The sequence below is a fragment of the Narcine bancroftii genome, chromosome 3 (assembly GCF_036971445.1).
Source record: "Narcine bancroftii isolate sNarBan1 chromosome 3, sNarBan1.hap1, whole genome shotgun sequence".
Taxonomy (NCBI): Eukaryota; Metazoa; Chordata; class Chondrichthyes; order Torpediniformes; family Narcinidae; genus Narcine; species Narcine bancroftii.
Window position 1 is genome coordinate 226994547 of NC_091471.1, and position 15201 is coordinate 227009747.

Sequence of the window (15201 nt, forward strand, 5' to 3'; positions counted from 1 at the left end):
ACAGACATTTTCTCTGGCAGGGCACAGGGCTCTGGGGTGCTTTCTTTGTCCATAGAAAAAGCACTTGGGACCCTCAAGGTGTGTTGCTACTGCTGTGAATTCATGTGAGGCAGGCGCTGTTTCACTCCATTGGTCCGCTCCGGGACAACACTTCAAAGGATGCCAGCCTGGAAGAAGTCCTCCTCCTCTCTCCGAATTGGGTTCTGTGAGAATCTCGCTGTTCCTCATGTGCATTCCCTGCTACTCTCCAACCAGATGGCATTAACATTGACTTCTCTGGTTTTGATTAGGCCACTCTGCAGTCTCCTTCTTCTCCCCACCCCTCTGCCTCCATCTCCCCACCCCCTTTCCTTCTCCATGCAGGGAGCTATCCTCTTCCCGTCACCCTCCCAGATCCACCTATGACCTCCTGCCTGTGGGCCTATGCTCCTACCCCCTCTCCCCACCATTTTGTGCAGGTGCATGCCTTTTGTACAAATCTTGATGAAGGGCTCAGGCCCCAAACATTGGTTATGTATCTTGATCTTTGCTACATAAAGAATGCTGTGTGACCCGCTGAGCTTCCCTTGCATTTTTGTGCAAACTACAATGTGAGTTAAGTTGGGGGTAAGCTCAGGCTTGTCTCAGGACATTAAAGGGTGTATGTTTGAAATGCCTCAAATACTGGCAATGTTAAATACCTGCACCGGCAGGAGATCCTGTCAGGTCGAGCTGAGCAGATAACCAAAAAGGCTAGCAGTGAGGTGGGAACAGTCCTCTACAGAGGGGTGAAACATGAAAGTCTGCAGATGCTATGATTGCATAAGTACTCCCTGATTTGTGACCTATGTGTCTTACGTCCATCTGCACATCCGACTGAAATTATTTTTAAAAATAAAGAAAATTATAAAACTCAATGTGATTACGGTGAAAATCACGCCTGTCTATGGTGGTCAGCATGTTGGCTGGTGGCAAACTGCTTATGAGACTGGCCTTGGTGGCTGCCATGTTGGTTGGTGTCCAATCTCTCATGAGAGCTGGCCTTGGTGGCCGCCATTTTGACTGGTGTCCAACCTCTCGCGAGACCCAGCCTTGGTGGCCCCCATGTTGGCTGTTGTCCAACCTCTCGTGAGATCTCGCCTTGGTGGCCACCATATTGAGATAGTTCACTGCTTTTTAATTCCTTGTGCTTGTTTTTTTCTGATCATGTTGTGCAATATTTTAATGGTCAGACAGATTTTTAGAGGCCAGTAGTGTCTGCAGGGTTTTCAGGATCCGCAGCAACAGAGAGAATGAGAAGGATTTGGAGATAGAGAACGGAAGGAAATCAATTGTTTTAATCTTCAGTATCACAGGTAGGGCAATTCCCCGGTGTACATCCATTCTGACATATGACTGTTCATTCAGCATGGAACACAGACATATGTCGGGGAGTACCTGCAGTAAAAACACAAAGTGCTGCAGACACGCAGCAGGTCTCCCAGGATTCATCGAAGGAACAACTATATAACCAATGTTTCAGGCTTGAGCTCTTCTTCTTCAATGCATGAGCAACAAGTAAGCAGATGCCCAAATAAAAAGGATGGGGGGGAGGAAGGAAGAAAGGAAGGGTAGGGGAGGTGCATAGGCCAACAGGCAAGAGGTCATAATTGGAAATGGATTCGAGGACCGGAGGGGAAAGGTGAGAAATGATTCGGGGGAGGGAGTGTCTCTCTGAATACAGATTTGGAGGAAAGGAGACAGAGGGAATGGGGAAGAGAGAGAGAGAGAGAGAGTGAGAACTCAAGGAAAGGAAACAAAGGGATAAGGGGAGAGGAGTGATGGGGGTGCTGAGGGAAACGGGTGAAGTCAATGTTACTGCTATCCGGTTGGAGAGTTCCTAGACAGAATATGAGGTGTTGTTTCTCCAATTAGCGTGGTGGTCTCAGTCTAACAGTGCATAGGGCCATCGGCAGACATTTCAGCCTGGGAATGGGACAGGAAATTGAAATGGGTTGCCACAGGGAGATCGAAGGTGCTCAACGTTGCCATCTCTGGGTCTGCATCTGGTCTGTTCAATGTGAAGAAGACCACAATGGGAGACCAATCTATCATTTCCGCTTTCTGCTGTGTGATCCCACCTTTCCATTTCCTCCCCTTTCCTCCTTATGCAGGGACTGCTCTCTCCCCGACTCCCTCATCCACTCATCCCTTCCCACTAATTGCACCCCTTGCAACCTATCCTTGTGACCACAAGAAATGCTACACCTCCATCCACACCACCTACCTCACCACCATTCGGGGCCTCAGACAGTCCTTCCAAGTGAAGCAAAGTGTAAATTCGAAGAGGTCATCTACTGTATCTGGTAGATGATTCTGGCCTCCTCCACATTGGACGCAGACTGGGAGATCTCTGTGTTGAGCACCTTCACTCTGCCCAATGCAATAGCACAGATCTTCCGGTGAAACCTATTACACTCCCTTGCCCCATTCCCATGATTTAGTGGCCATTTCAGGGTGGAGATGATTGGGAATTAAATATTTAAAGATATCTGGTGATATGGAAGGATAGGCAAGAAGATAAGGGAGCTGGGGTAGCACTCTTAATTAAGGATAAGATCAAGGCCATAGTAAGAGATGACAGAAGATTGAAGGAGCAGAATGTTGAATTCATCTGGGTAATTAAGGATTAGTCATCACCATTCAGGTGCCTTGCCATTCGGTATGGGTGATCATGTCTCTCCATCTATCACGATCTCTGACCCTCCGAATTGTAGTTGCTGCCTCCCCTGTTCTCCTTCAATGAAGCTTCATCTATGAGCTGAGGTCGTAGTCGATGTTTATACAGGGGAAAAATACTGAAATTGTTTCCCATTGCCTTCTTCAATTGCAGTGTCCATACTAGACAGGTAACCCTGGCCATTGATCAGCAGATTCTTCTATGCATGAGCAATCCACACATTCCAGACAGGCAGGGAGGCCATGTTTTTTCCACACACAACAGAGTCCAAGTTCCAGACCTATTCTTCTCCATAATTAACTTGAAACTAATGACATTAAAATCACTGAACCTGAAGTGTTCCCCTACAGATACTTCTGTCACCTGTCCTGACTCGTTCCCTAATAGGAGATCTAGTATTGCATTCTCTCGTTTGTTCTTCTATATATTGATTTAGAAAACTTTTCTGAACACATTCGACAAACTCCAAGCCATCCAGCCCTTTTATAGTATGAGATTCAATATGTGGGAAGTTAAAATCTTCTTCTATCACAAGGCCATACCTGTCCCATTACTCAGCTCCACCCATATGGTCTCAGTGGGTGAGCTCTCTGTTCTATCCTGCCTGAGCACAGCTGTAATATTTTCCCTCATGCTCTAAGCTCATCTGCCTTTCCTACAATATTTTTTCCATTGAAATAGATGCACCTGAAAACATTGCCCATTATGTACAACCCTTTGATTTCTGACATTGCCTGCAATCTTCGCTTCGTCTTTAACCCCCTCCCCCCACTCCTCTATCTACTAGTACTGCGTCTCCAATTCCCTCCCCCCCGAAAATCTATTTTAAACACCCCACCCCATCCTGGAGCAGCACTGGCAAACCTTCCCGCAAGGGTATTAGTCCCAGTCCGTGTCTGCGTGGGCTTTCCCAGGTGCTCCAGTTTCCTCCCACCCTTCAAAGCCTGTAGGCTTGTAGATTAACTTGGGTATAATTGGGCAGCACAGGTTTAATGGCTTCTACCGTGCTGTAAATAACAAAGAGAGCCTAGAGCTGGAAGGCATACGCTTAAGGTGAAAGAGGTATGATTTTAAAGGGACCTGAGGGCCACCTTTTTCATTCAGTGCATGATGGCTCTTTTGAATGAGTTGCTAGAGGAAATTAGAGACAGGTATAATTACAATACTTAAAAGAAAGTTAGACAGGTGTGGTCATACCACAGTAATGCTGTTATGCCATTTCTACTGTATCTCTGTGTATGGCTGGTCCGCCTCCTCCCTGTAACTCCCCGCTCTGGAATTCCTCAATAAAGATGGTTACACCCAAGTCCCTCTTTTCAGTGTGAATCCTGGAACAGGGCACATGTCCAGTCTTACGGTAATAAAAGCCTGTCATCTAGTAACTTCGGTCTTTTGGAGTTATTGATAGTATTATCAATTTTATTACCCGAAAGAATTTTCACTACAATGGACAAGTTAGGCATTGATCCCCAATTGCCCGAAGCCCCAGGCCGATTCGAGCTCTGGCTACTCTGTTTTAATTACTTTCTACCCCCCAAGCGACAGCACCACATGCGTGTCAAGGAGGCTGCCATCTTGGCCAGTGTCACTTTCGGTGCCACTTCTACCTTCGAGTGACAGCACTGCGTGGACATCATGGAGGCTGCCTTCTTACCAGCCTGGATTGCAGGCGCTATTTTACTGACCCGGATCAGACATCGACTCTGACAATGACCAGGTTCTGGCATTGATCGTACACGACCAGGACAGCCCCCACCAACTTTCCCATTCGATGATGGAGGTCGATGTAAATGGTCATCTAACTAACTGTCTATTTGATAACAGGAGAGCTTTGTGCAGCCTGATACCATGCAGAAGTATTCTGTTGTGGAGAGCCCAGCGAGTTGCAAGATTGCGATGGCCTCCTGGCCTCCAGGCCCCCAGGCCCCATGGCTACTGCATGGTGTCGCTGACCATACTCGGCATAAACTATATAAACTTTAAACTGTTAGTAATGCCACAGTTCTGCATGCCTGTGATACTGGTGTTAGGCTTCCAGTGCCACCTCAAGAGCTTTACGAGGAGTTTGACGGGCTCCATTCCCTTACCCCCCATGGTCTGCAACCAGCAGTTTTTAAACTGCCCACCCTCCCTGCTGCACGTGACAAAGCGACAAACCATGATCCGGCCACCACATCCGACCTGCAGACTGTCCACCTCTGGACATTCCCCCTGCCCCTGTTCGCCAATCTCAAACTCGACTGTAAGCTGGTCGCTACCAAGATCAGGCGATACAGCACTGGGGACAGGGCATTCAGAAGACATTGAATCATTGAATCGAGCACTAGCCCCTGGATAGCCCAGGTTGTGGTGTTCAAAAACACAGATAAACTCCACCTGGTGATTGACTACAGTCAAACCATCAACCCTTACATACAGCTGGACGTGTACCCCTTCCCCGCATTGATGACATGGTGAACCAGATCACCCAATACTGGATATTCTTCACCACAGATTTAAAATCGTCATACCACCAGCTACATATCCGCCCGGGGGTCTGCCAGTGCACCATGTTTGATGTGGTCAGCTGCCTCTACTACTTCCTACATGTCCCTTTCAGAGTCACCAATGGTGTTTTCATTTTTCAGAGAGAAATGGACCAGATGGCCACGTTTCCCTATTTGGACAATGTCTCTGCCTGCGGCCATGACCAGCAGGACCATGATGCAAACTTAGAAAAATTCCTCCAAACGGCCAAGGCGTTCAACCTTACCTAAAACAAAAACAAATGTGTTCCGCACATCACATCTGGCTATCCTCGGTTGTGCCATTGGTCCTGACTCCGACCACATGTGCCCCTTTGATGGAGCCCCCACCACCACCACCCCCACCACAGCCAAAAGGCCCTGAAGTGGTGCCTAGACTTCTTTTCATATTACCCCCAGTAGGTCCCCAATTATGCGGACAAGGCCCACCCCCTGGTGAAAGCCGCCTCCTTCCCCCAGTCATCGGGTACGCCAACTCCTGACATGCTCCAAATCACCCAGGAACTGGCAGCTGTGCCACAGCCGGCACCGCGGCAGTCCCTGAGACACAGAAGACCACCGGACCAGCTGAACTTGTGATGGACAGTGAAAGAGGGGGTGATATCACAATGATGGTGTTTTTCCATTTCTACTGTATCTCTGCCTATGGCTGGCCCACCTCCTCCTTGTACCTCCTCCCCCTTGCAATTCACCAATAAAGATGATTACGCCCAAGTAAGGATACTGGAATAGAGGCAAGCAACCGGACCATATACCCAGTCTTATGATAATAAAAGCTTGTTGTCTTGTAACTTCAGTCTTTTGGAGTTACTGATAGCAATTCAACAGGTACATGGAAAAGAAAGAATTGGAAGGATATGGGACAGACATGAGAATAGATTAGATGGACAAATTGGTCAGCATGCATGGACAATTGTGCAAAGTGACTGATTCGTGTAGTAAACTTTATGACTCTCTGGGTTTCACAGTTCAGACCCAGGAAATATATAAGCAACAAAGAGAACTAAAATATTTTTACTGAGGGGCAACTTGTAACCTTCCAGTATTCAAATTAAGGGTTTCTATGGAGGGCTAAACTAGAAAGTTATATTAAGAGGCAGAACGAACCCGTGAAATATAATTTCTCTTGGTATTATGTAACAGGGTGCCTACGACACTAATTACCCCATGCACTGCGACATTGGAAGCAGGTGTTAGTAGTTCAGTGAAATGTCATCTATGGTAGGTGGATGTTACGTGGCATTGATCTGAAGAAGGCTGAGATTATAATCCAATCTGCCTGGAGGCACCACTGCTGAGGAGACCAATTCAGGCCTGGGATCTCTTGGAAGATCATCTTTTTTTGCTATTTAAATTTAGACATACAGTACAGCAACAGGCCCTTCTGGCCCACGAGCTCGTTCTACCCAATTACACCCAATTGACTTGCAACCCCCATACATTTTGGAAGGTGGGAGGAAACCCACACAGACATGGAGACAACACACAAGCTGCTTACAGACACCGCGGGGTTCAAACCCCGGTCGGTCGTTGACACTGTCACAGCGTTGTGCTGACCACTGTGCTAACCTTTGAAACTAGTCTTTTCAGAACTGATTGCACTTGGGCCCTTCTGCGCAGCTTGGAGCAAGTGGTTCTCAGTGGTGAGGAAAGGTTTGCATCGAAATGTAAAATATTGAAATCAATGTGAAGCATTTTCTGACAGTGGAGACAATCTTGGTGCTGACATGAGTGATCCCTCTGGTAGTCAAGTGCTGGTTGTCTATGAATTGTGTTTATCCTTTATATTGAAGAGGATGTGATTAAGTGAGGAAAAGTTTGGATTACTAACAGTGAGTGAGAGAGGAATTTCAAATATTAAGTGGTCATTTGCCAGAACTGCTGAAATTACTCCAGAACATCGAACTTGGATAGACCTCTTCCTCTCATATAATCATTTACAGCACAGAAACAGGCCAGTTTGGCCCTGCTAGTCCGTGCCGAACATCTTCTCCCACCTAGTCCCACTGACTCACATTTGGTCCATAACCTTCCACACCTCTCCCGTCCATAGATCTAACCTTGAATATTAACATCGATCTCGCTTCTATCACCACTGCCGGAAGTTCATTCCATACCCCCAGCACCCTCTGAGTGAAGAAATTCCCCCTTATGCTTCCCTTAAACTTTAACCCTTTTACTCTCAATCCATACCCTCTTGTTTGAATCTCCCCCACTCTCAGTGGAAAAAAGCCTCTCCACATTGACTCTGTGAGAGATAATAGAAGAATATAGGAAGTAAAGTCTAGTATTCCTTATTTCATTCATACTAGCTTTACCTCCTATATTCTTCTAGTCATTGGTCGGCAAAATCCTGTGAATTATATGCCCTCTGTAGAGGTCTCCAGGATTTAGAGGGAAAGGTGGGCACAATCTATACCAACTCAAAGTATGCTTTTGGTGTAGTGCACACGTTTGGAAAGATTTGGAAAGAGCGGGGAATGATAACTGGGAAAGGACAAAAGTTGATCCATGAGAACTTAATCGTTCAATCCTTAGATGCTCTTATGTTACCTGAGGAGATAGCTGTAGTTCATGTACGGGGCCATCAAATTATTGACAGTCCTGAAGCACAGGGGAACAGACGGGCAGATGAAGCTGCCAAACAGGCTGCACTCACAGAAAAAATAGACATGCAGCTGTTACTCCCCACCCCACATGAGGTTCAAAAGACTCCCATCTTTTCACGGGAAGAGGTGGTTTATATGCGTCAAACTGCCGATGGGTTGTGGTGGACGGCAGAGGGACGCCAAGTACTGAACAAAGCCTTGGCTCATCAGATTATTGATCAGCTCCACCAGCAGACACATTGGGGAACACAGGCACTTGTTGATGCTTTTGTATGGTCCTATAATTGCTCGGGTCTGATTTCTCGCCTTTGTTTTTGTACAGGGTGATGATGGTGGCATCACGAAGATCCTGAGGCAGTTTACCTTGGTCCCAACAAAGCTTGAAAAACTCATGCAGTTTGGCATGCAGAGTTTTGCCGCCAGCCTTCCAGACTTCTGGGGGGATTCCATCCATACCTGCTGCTTTGCCTGTACAAAAACAAAGGCGAGAAATCAGACTGCTCAAACTACAGGGGAATCACGTTGCTCTCCATTGCAGGCAAAATCTTCGCTAGGATTCTACTAAATAGAATAATACCTAGTGTCGCTGAGAATATTCTCCCAGAATCACAGTGCGGCTTTCGCGCAAACAGAGGAACCACTGACATGGTCTTTGCCCTCAGACAGCTCCAAGAAAAGTGCAGAGAACAAAACAAAGGACTCTACATCACCTTTGTTGACCTCACCAAAGCCTTCGACACCGTGAGCAGGAAAGGGCTTTGGCAAATACTAGAGCGCATCGGATGTCCCCCAAAGTTCCTCAACATGATTATCCAACTGCACGAAAACCAACAAGGTCGGGTCAGATACAGCAATGAGCTCTCTGAACCCTTCTCCATTAACAATGGCGTGAAGCAAGGCTGTGTTCTCTCACCAACCCTCTTTTCAATCTTCTTCAGCATGATGCTGAACCAAGCCATGAAAGACCCCAACAATGAAGACGCTGTTTACATCCGGTACCGCACGGATGGCAGTCTCTTCAATCTGAGGCGCCTGCAAGCTCACACCAAGACACAAGAGAAACTTGTCCGTGAACTACTCTTTGCAGATGATGCCGCTTTAGTTGCCCATTCAGAGCCAGCTCTTCAGCGCTTGACGTCCTGCTTTGCGGAAACTGCCAAAATGTTTGGCCTGGAAGTCAGCCTGAAGAAAACTGAGGTCCTCCATCAGCCAGCTCCCCACCATGACTACCAGCCCCCCCACATCTCCATCGGGCACACAAAACTCAAAACGGTCAACCAGTTTACCTATCTCGGCTGCACCATTTCATCAGATGCAAGGATCGACAATGAGATAGACAACAGACTCGCCAAGGCAAATAGCGCCTTTGGAAGACTACACAAAAGAGTCTGGAAAAACAACCAACTGAAAAACCTCACAAAGATAAGCGTATACAGAGCCGTTGTCATACCCACACTCCTGTTCGGCTCCGAATCATGGGTCCTCTACCGGCACCACCTACGGCTCCTAGAACGCTTCCACCAGCGTTGTCTCCGCTCCATCCTCAACATCCATTGGAGCGCTCACACCCCTAACGTCGAGGTACTCGAGATGGCAGAGGTCGACAGCATCGAGTCCACGCTGCTGAAGATCCAGCTGCGCTGGATGGGTCACGTCTCCAGAATGGAGGACCATCGCCTTCCCAAGATCGTATTATATGGCGAGCTCTCCACTGGCCACCGTGACAGAGGTGCACCAAAGAAAAGGTACAAGGACTGCCTAAAGAAATCTCTTGGTGCCTGCCACATTGACCACCGCCAGTGGGCTGATAACGCCTCAAACCGTGCATCTTGGCGCCTCACAGTTTGGCGGGCAGCAGCCTCCTTTGAAGAAGACCGCAGAGCCCACCTCACTGACAAAAGGCAAAGGAGGAAAAACCCAACACCCAACCCCAACCAACCAATTTTCCCTTGCAACCGCTGCAATCGTGTCTGCCTGTCCCACATCGGACTGGTCAGCCACAAACGAGCCTGCAGCTGACGTGGACTTTTTACCCCCTCCATAAATCTTCGTCCGCGAAGCCAAGCCAAAGAAAAAAAAAAATAATTGCTCGGGAATATACACCATAGCCAAGCAAAGTACTCAGGGGTGCCCAATCTGTCAGCGAGTGAATAAGAAAGTCATGCGCCAGGTAATGCCTGGCGGTTGCAATATAGCCGTACACCCGTTTCAACGAATACAGATTGACTTCACGGAATTACCTAAGATAGGGTTTATAAATACCTCCTGGTGATGGTGGATCATTTTACTCGATGGGTTGAGGCTTTCCCGACCCCTAATGATCGTGCTAGCACCGTTATCCGGATATTACTAGAGTCTGTTATTCCGCGTTATGGCATTATTCAAACCATTGACTCAGATCGAGGTACACATTTTACCTCTCAGGTACTCCAGGGTGTGTGTAAAATCCTGGGAATAGATTGGCAGTTACATACCCCATGGCACCCCCAGAGTTCAGGCCGTGTTGAACAGATTAATCAGACCCTGAAAAATCAACTCACTCGACTTCATGAGGAAACTGGCCTCTCCTGGATTAAATGCTTACCCTTAGCTTTAATTAGGACTCGCACAGCTCCTCGTAAGGACCTTGCTGTCTCACCATATGAAATGATGTTTGGTCTTCCTTACACTGATACCCCTACCCCTGAGGCTAATGACCAGTACATATCTAAATATTTACAGGGACTTTCTACTTCTCTATATGACTTAAGACAGAAGGGTTTATTAGCTCAAAACCCACCCCTGGACTATCCTATTCATTCTGTTAAACCTGGTGATTGGGTATATGTAAAATCGTGGCAAGACCATAAACTAAAACCGATATGGGACGGCCCTTATTGTCTACTTCTGATTACATACACTGCAGTGCGAACAAAAGAAAAGGGGTGGACTCACATACAACGCATTAAACAAGCTAATCCATGGACTAAAGACGTTGATAATATACCCTCCACCTGGTGTGCAGTCTCGCATCCTTCTGGTCTGAAAGTTATGCTATGCCAGGAAAAAGTGCTGTAATGTTATTATTATTATTTGCTGTATTGTTTTTCTGCTGGTTCCCAATTTTTGGGAAACCACCCAATTGTACACAATGTATTAAGTCCTCCTGGAATAGGGGCACCAGAGGTGATAATTATTTTGAGGAATGGACAAGTTTACCTTTAGAATGCAGACAAGGCACAGGTATAGAGTGTATTCATAGTGGGGTACCTTATTTAATATGGTTTAATTTAGGATCCCAACATGGACCAGGGAAACAGAACTGCCCTAGAGGAGTGGATTGGGTTGGCGTCCCGGCCTCTACAGATATTAAAGAGATGAGTGCTAAAAATATGGTACAAAGAAGATGGTGGGAAAATGATAGGCAGAACATTAGTCAGGGCTATACCTGGAGTAGGGATGAAGGGAGTATATATGCTAATGCTCGCAGTCAAGCTGCTACTCACAGGTTAGGTAACAATAAATGCTACCCCCCACCCCCTCAACTTGGCATCTTGTAAATCATCCTTTGGGTCACGAATACATTCGGAAGGCTAAAGGCCATCACTATAAGGGGGATTCCAGTTGTAAATGGCTCAAGCTGCTCCAGAATACCACAGCTGTTTGGCATTTAAACCGTTTAATCAGACTCCAGGCAGTTTTGGAGATTATCACCAAACAGACAGTGACGGCCTTGGATTTATTGACTGAAGAACAACGACAGATACGAGCTACAGCTTATCAAAACCACCTGGCTGTCGATTACTTGTTGGCTGCTGAGGGCGGCATTTGTGGAAGATCGATTGATGACAATGGTCACAATGGTCAGGCAGTTGAACTTTTTACTGGTGACTGGAGGTGGATACACACAGCCCTTATAGCAGTTGGACTTGTTATTTTAGCCATCATGATACTTCCCTGCCTAATGACTTGTGTGCAGTGTTTAATTCAACGGACCCTTCGTCAGATCACTACAACCCTAAGGATGTATGTTTCCCAAACTCCGTCTGATGATGGTGAGATTGCAGTTTGTTTGCTGACTCGCTGGGAAAAAGACCAAGTTTCCAGTTGAGAATTTACTAAGCGTAGCTAAAGAAAAAGTGTGGATTGTGAGAGATAATAGAAGAATATAGGAAGTAAAGCTTAGTATGAATGAAATAAGGAATACTAGACTAGACTAGAGGAAGTTAAGTAAGTGCTGAGTAGGGATGAATTCCAATAAGGACTGTGAGGAAGGTTACGCAAGTAATAATAGAATAAGTCTTCTTTTTTCTTTGGCTTGGCTTCGCGGACGAAGATTTATGGAGGGGGTAAAAAGTCCACGTCAGCTGCAGGCTCGTTTGTGGCTGACCAGTCCGATGCGGGACAGGCAGACACGATTGCAGCGGTTGCAAGGGAAAATTGGTTGGTTGGGGTTGGGTGTTGGGTTTTTCCTCCTTTGCCTTTTGTCAGTGAGGTGGGCTCTGCGGTCTTCTTCAAAGGAGGCTGCTGCCCGCCAAACTGTGAGGCGCCAAGATGCACGGTTTGAGGCGTTATCAGCCCACTGGTGGTGGTCAATGTGGCAGGCACCAAGAGATTTCTTTAGGCAGTCCTTGTACCTTTTCTTTGGTGCACCTCTGTCACGGTGGCCAGTGGAGAGCTCGCCATATAATACGATCTTGGGAAGGCGATGGTCCTCCATTCTGGAGACGTGACCCATCCAGCGCAGCTGGATCTTCAGCAGCGTGGACTCGATGCTGTCGACCTCTGCCATCTCGAGTACCTCGACGTTAGGGGTGTGAGCGCTCCAATGGATGTTGAGGATGGAGCGGAGACAACGCTGGTGGAAGCGTTCTAGGAGCCGTAGGTGGTGCCGGTAGAGGACCCATGATTCGGAGCCGAACAGGAGTGTGGGTATGACAACGGCTCTGTATACGCTTATCTTTGTGAGGTTTTTCAGTTGGTTGTTTTTCCAGACTCTTTTGTGTAGTCTTCCAAAGGCGCTATTTGCCTTGGCGAGTCTGTTGTCTATCTCATTGTCGATCCTTGCATCTGATGAAATGGTGCAGCCGAGATAGGTCCGGGCACAGGGAGAGCAGCAGCGGCCCCGGCCCCGGTCCGGGCGAAGGGTAGACGGCGGCGGCCCCGATACGGGCAGGAGCAAGGGGGAGGCGGCGGCCCCAGTCCGGGCACAGGGAGAGCAACGGCGGCCCCGGCCCCGGTCCGGGCGAAGGGTAGACGGCGGCGGCCCCGATCCGGGCAGGAGCAAGGGGGAGACGGCGGCCCCAGTCCGGGCACAGGGAGAGCAGCAGCGGCCCCGGCCCCGGTCCGGGCGAAGGGTAGACGGCGGCGGCCCCGATCCGGGCAGGAGCAAGGGGGAGACGGCGGCCCCAGTCCGGGCACAGGGAGAGCAGCAGCGGCCCCGGCCCCGGTCCGGGCGAAGGGTAGACGGCGGCGGCCCCGATACGGGCAGGAGCAAGGGGGAGGCGGCGGCCCCAGTCCGGGCACAGGGAGAGCAACGGCGGCCCCGGCCCCGGTCCGGGCGAAGGGTAGACGGCGGCGGCCCCGATCCGGGCAGGAGCAAGGGGGAGACGGCGGCCCCAGTCCGGGCACAGGGAGAGCAGCAGCGGCCCCGGCCCCGGTCCGGGCGAAGGGTAGACGGCGGCGGCCCCGATACGGGCAGGAGCAAGGGGGAGACGGCGGCCCCAGTCCGGGCACAGGGAGAGCAGCAGCGGCCCCGGCCCCGGTCCGGGCGAAGGGTAGACGGCGGCGGCCCCGATACGGGCAGGAGCAAGGGGGAGACGGCGGCCCCAGTCCGGGCACAGGGAGAGCAGCAGCGGCCCCGGCCCCGGTCCGGGCGAAGGGTAGACGGCGGCGGCCCCGATACGGGCAGGAGCAAGGGGGAGACGGCGGCCCCGGCCTCGGTCGAGTGAGGCAGGCGGAGGCCCCGGTCCGGGAAGGGAGTGGGAGGCGGTGGCCCCAGTCCAGGCACAGGGTGAACTGCGGCGGCCTCTGCCCCGGTCCGGGCAGTATGGACCGACCTAGGAGGGGAGGCAGGCCCCTCCAGCCCGGGTAAGAAACCTGCATAGGAGAAGGCCACTCCGATATAAAACCTACGACCCAAGGACCTCGCTGCCACGTCCCAGCTTGCTTGGCCACGGCACACGAACCATGGGTGTAAAGGGTGGGGCCAGTACTGCGCGCACTGCACTCCACCTAAAAGCTCCTTTGCGCAGGCCCGAGGACAGGTCCACGTCCTCCCCCTCAACGTCCTCCCCCTCCACGTCCTCCCCCTCCACGTCCTCCCCCTCCACGTCCTCCCCCTCCACGTCCTCCCCCTCAAAAGATGCTCACAAACTCAAGCTAGCATGCTGGAACATCAGAACCATGCTAGACAAGACTGACAGCCACCGACCTGAACGTCGGTCTGCCCTCATTGCACATGAACTCCTCAGACTTGACATCGACAATAGAATAAGTTCTGCATATAGAATTAATAAGTCCTGGGGGTTGAGATGTGTGAATAAGGCCAAAGGCAGATTCATGAATAAGGACAATGACATGATGGGACCCAGACAGGATACCCCATGGTCTTGATTTACAGAAACTGCACTTAGGCAGACAGAATTACCAAATGCCAAACCAATCCTGGAGGCAGAAGAATGTTAGGGGTGGGGAAGGGTACCTCTACACTGAAATGAACTGTATAAAAGTTGGGTGCATTCCCAGGGTAAGGGGAAGCACCCAACTTTGCACTGTTGTACAATAAATGTTCTTTGTTCTCAATTTTTGTCTCGAGCGAAATCTGTGAAGGTACTTCTGTTTCTCACAACTCTATCCGTCTCCCTTAGACTTTTGAATACCTCTATCAAATCACCCCTCAACCTTCTATGCTCCAGGGAATAAATTCCCAGCCTGCTCAACCATTCCCTGTAACTCAAACCCCGAAACCTCGGCAACATTTTCGTAATCCTCCACTGTGCTCTCACTATACTGTTTATATCCTTCCTGTAATTCGGCGGCCAAGACTGCATGCAGTATTCCAAATTTGGCCTCACCAATGCCTTATACAATTTCAACATAACATCCCAATACCTCTGTTCTATATTTTGATTTATGAAAGCCAACATACTAAATGCCTCCTTCACCACCCTATCCACATGGAATTCAACTTTCAGAGAATTATGTACCATGACTCCTAAATCCCTTTGTTCCACTGCACTCAATTGTTTACCATTTAACATGTATGTCCTATTTTGATTAGTCCCCACTGACGGAGACCAACAGATATGTGAGAAGCAGAGGTGCCTTCAGAGATTTCACTCGAGACAAAAATTGAGAACAAAGGACATTTATTTTACAACAATGCACA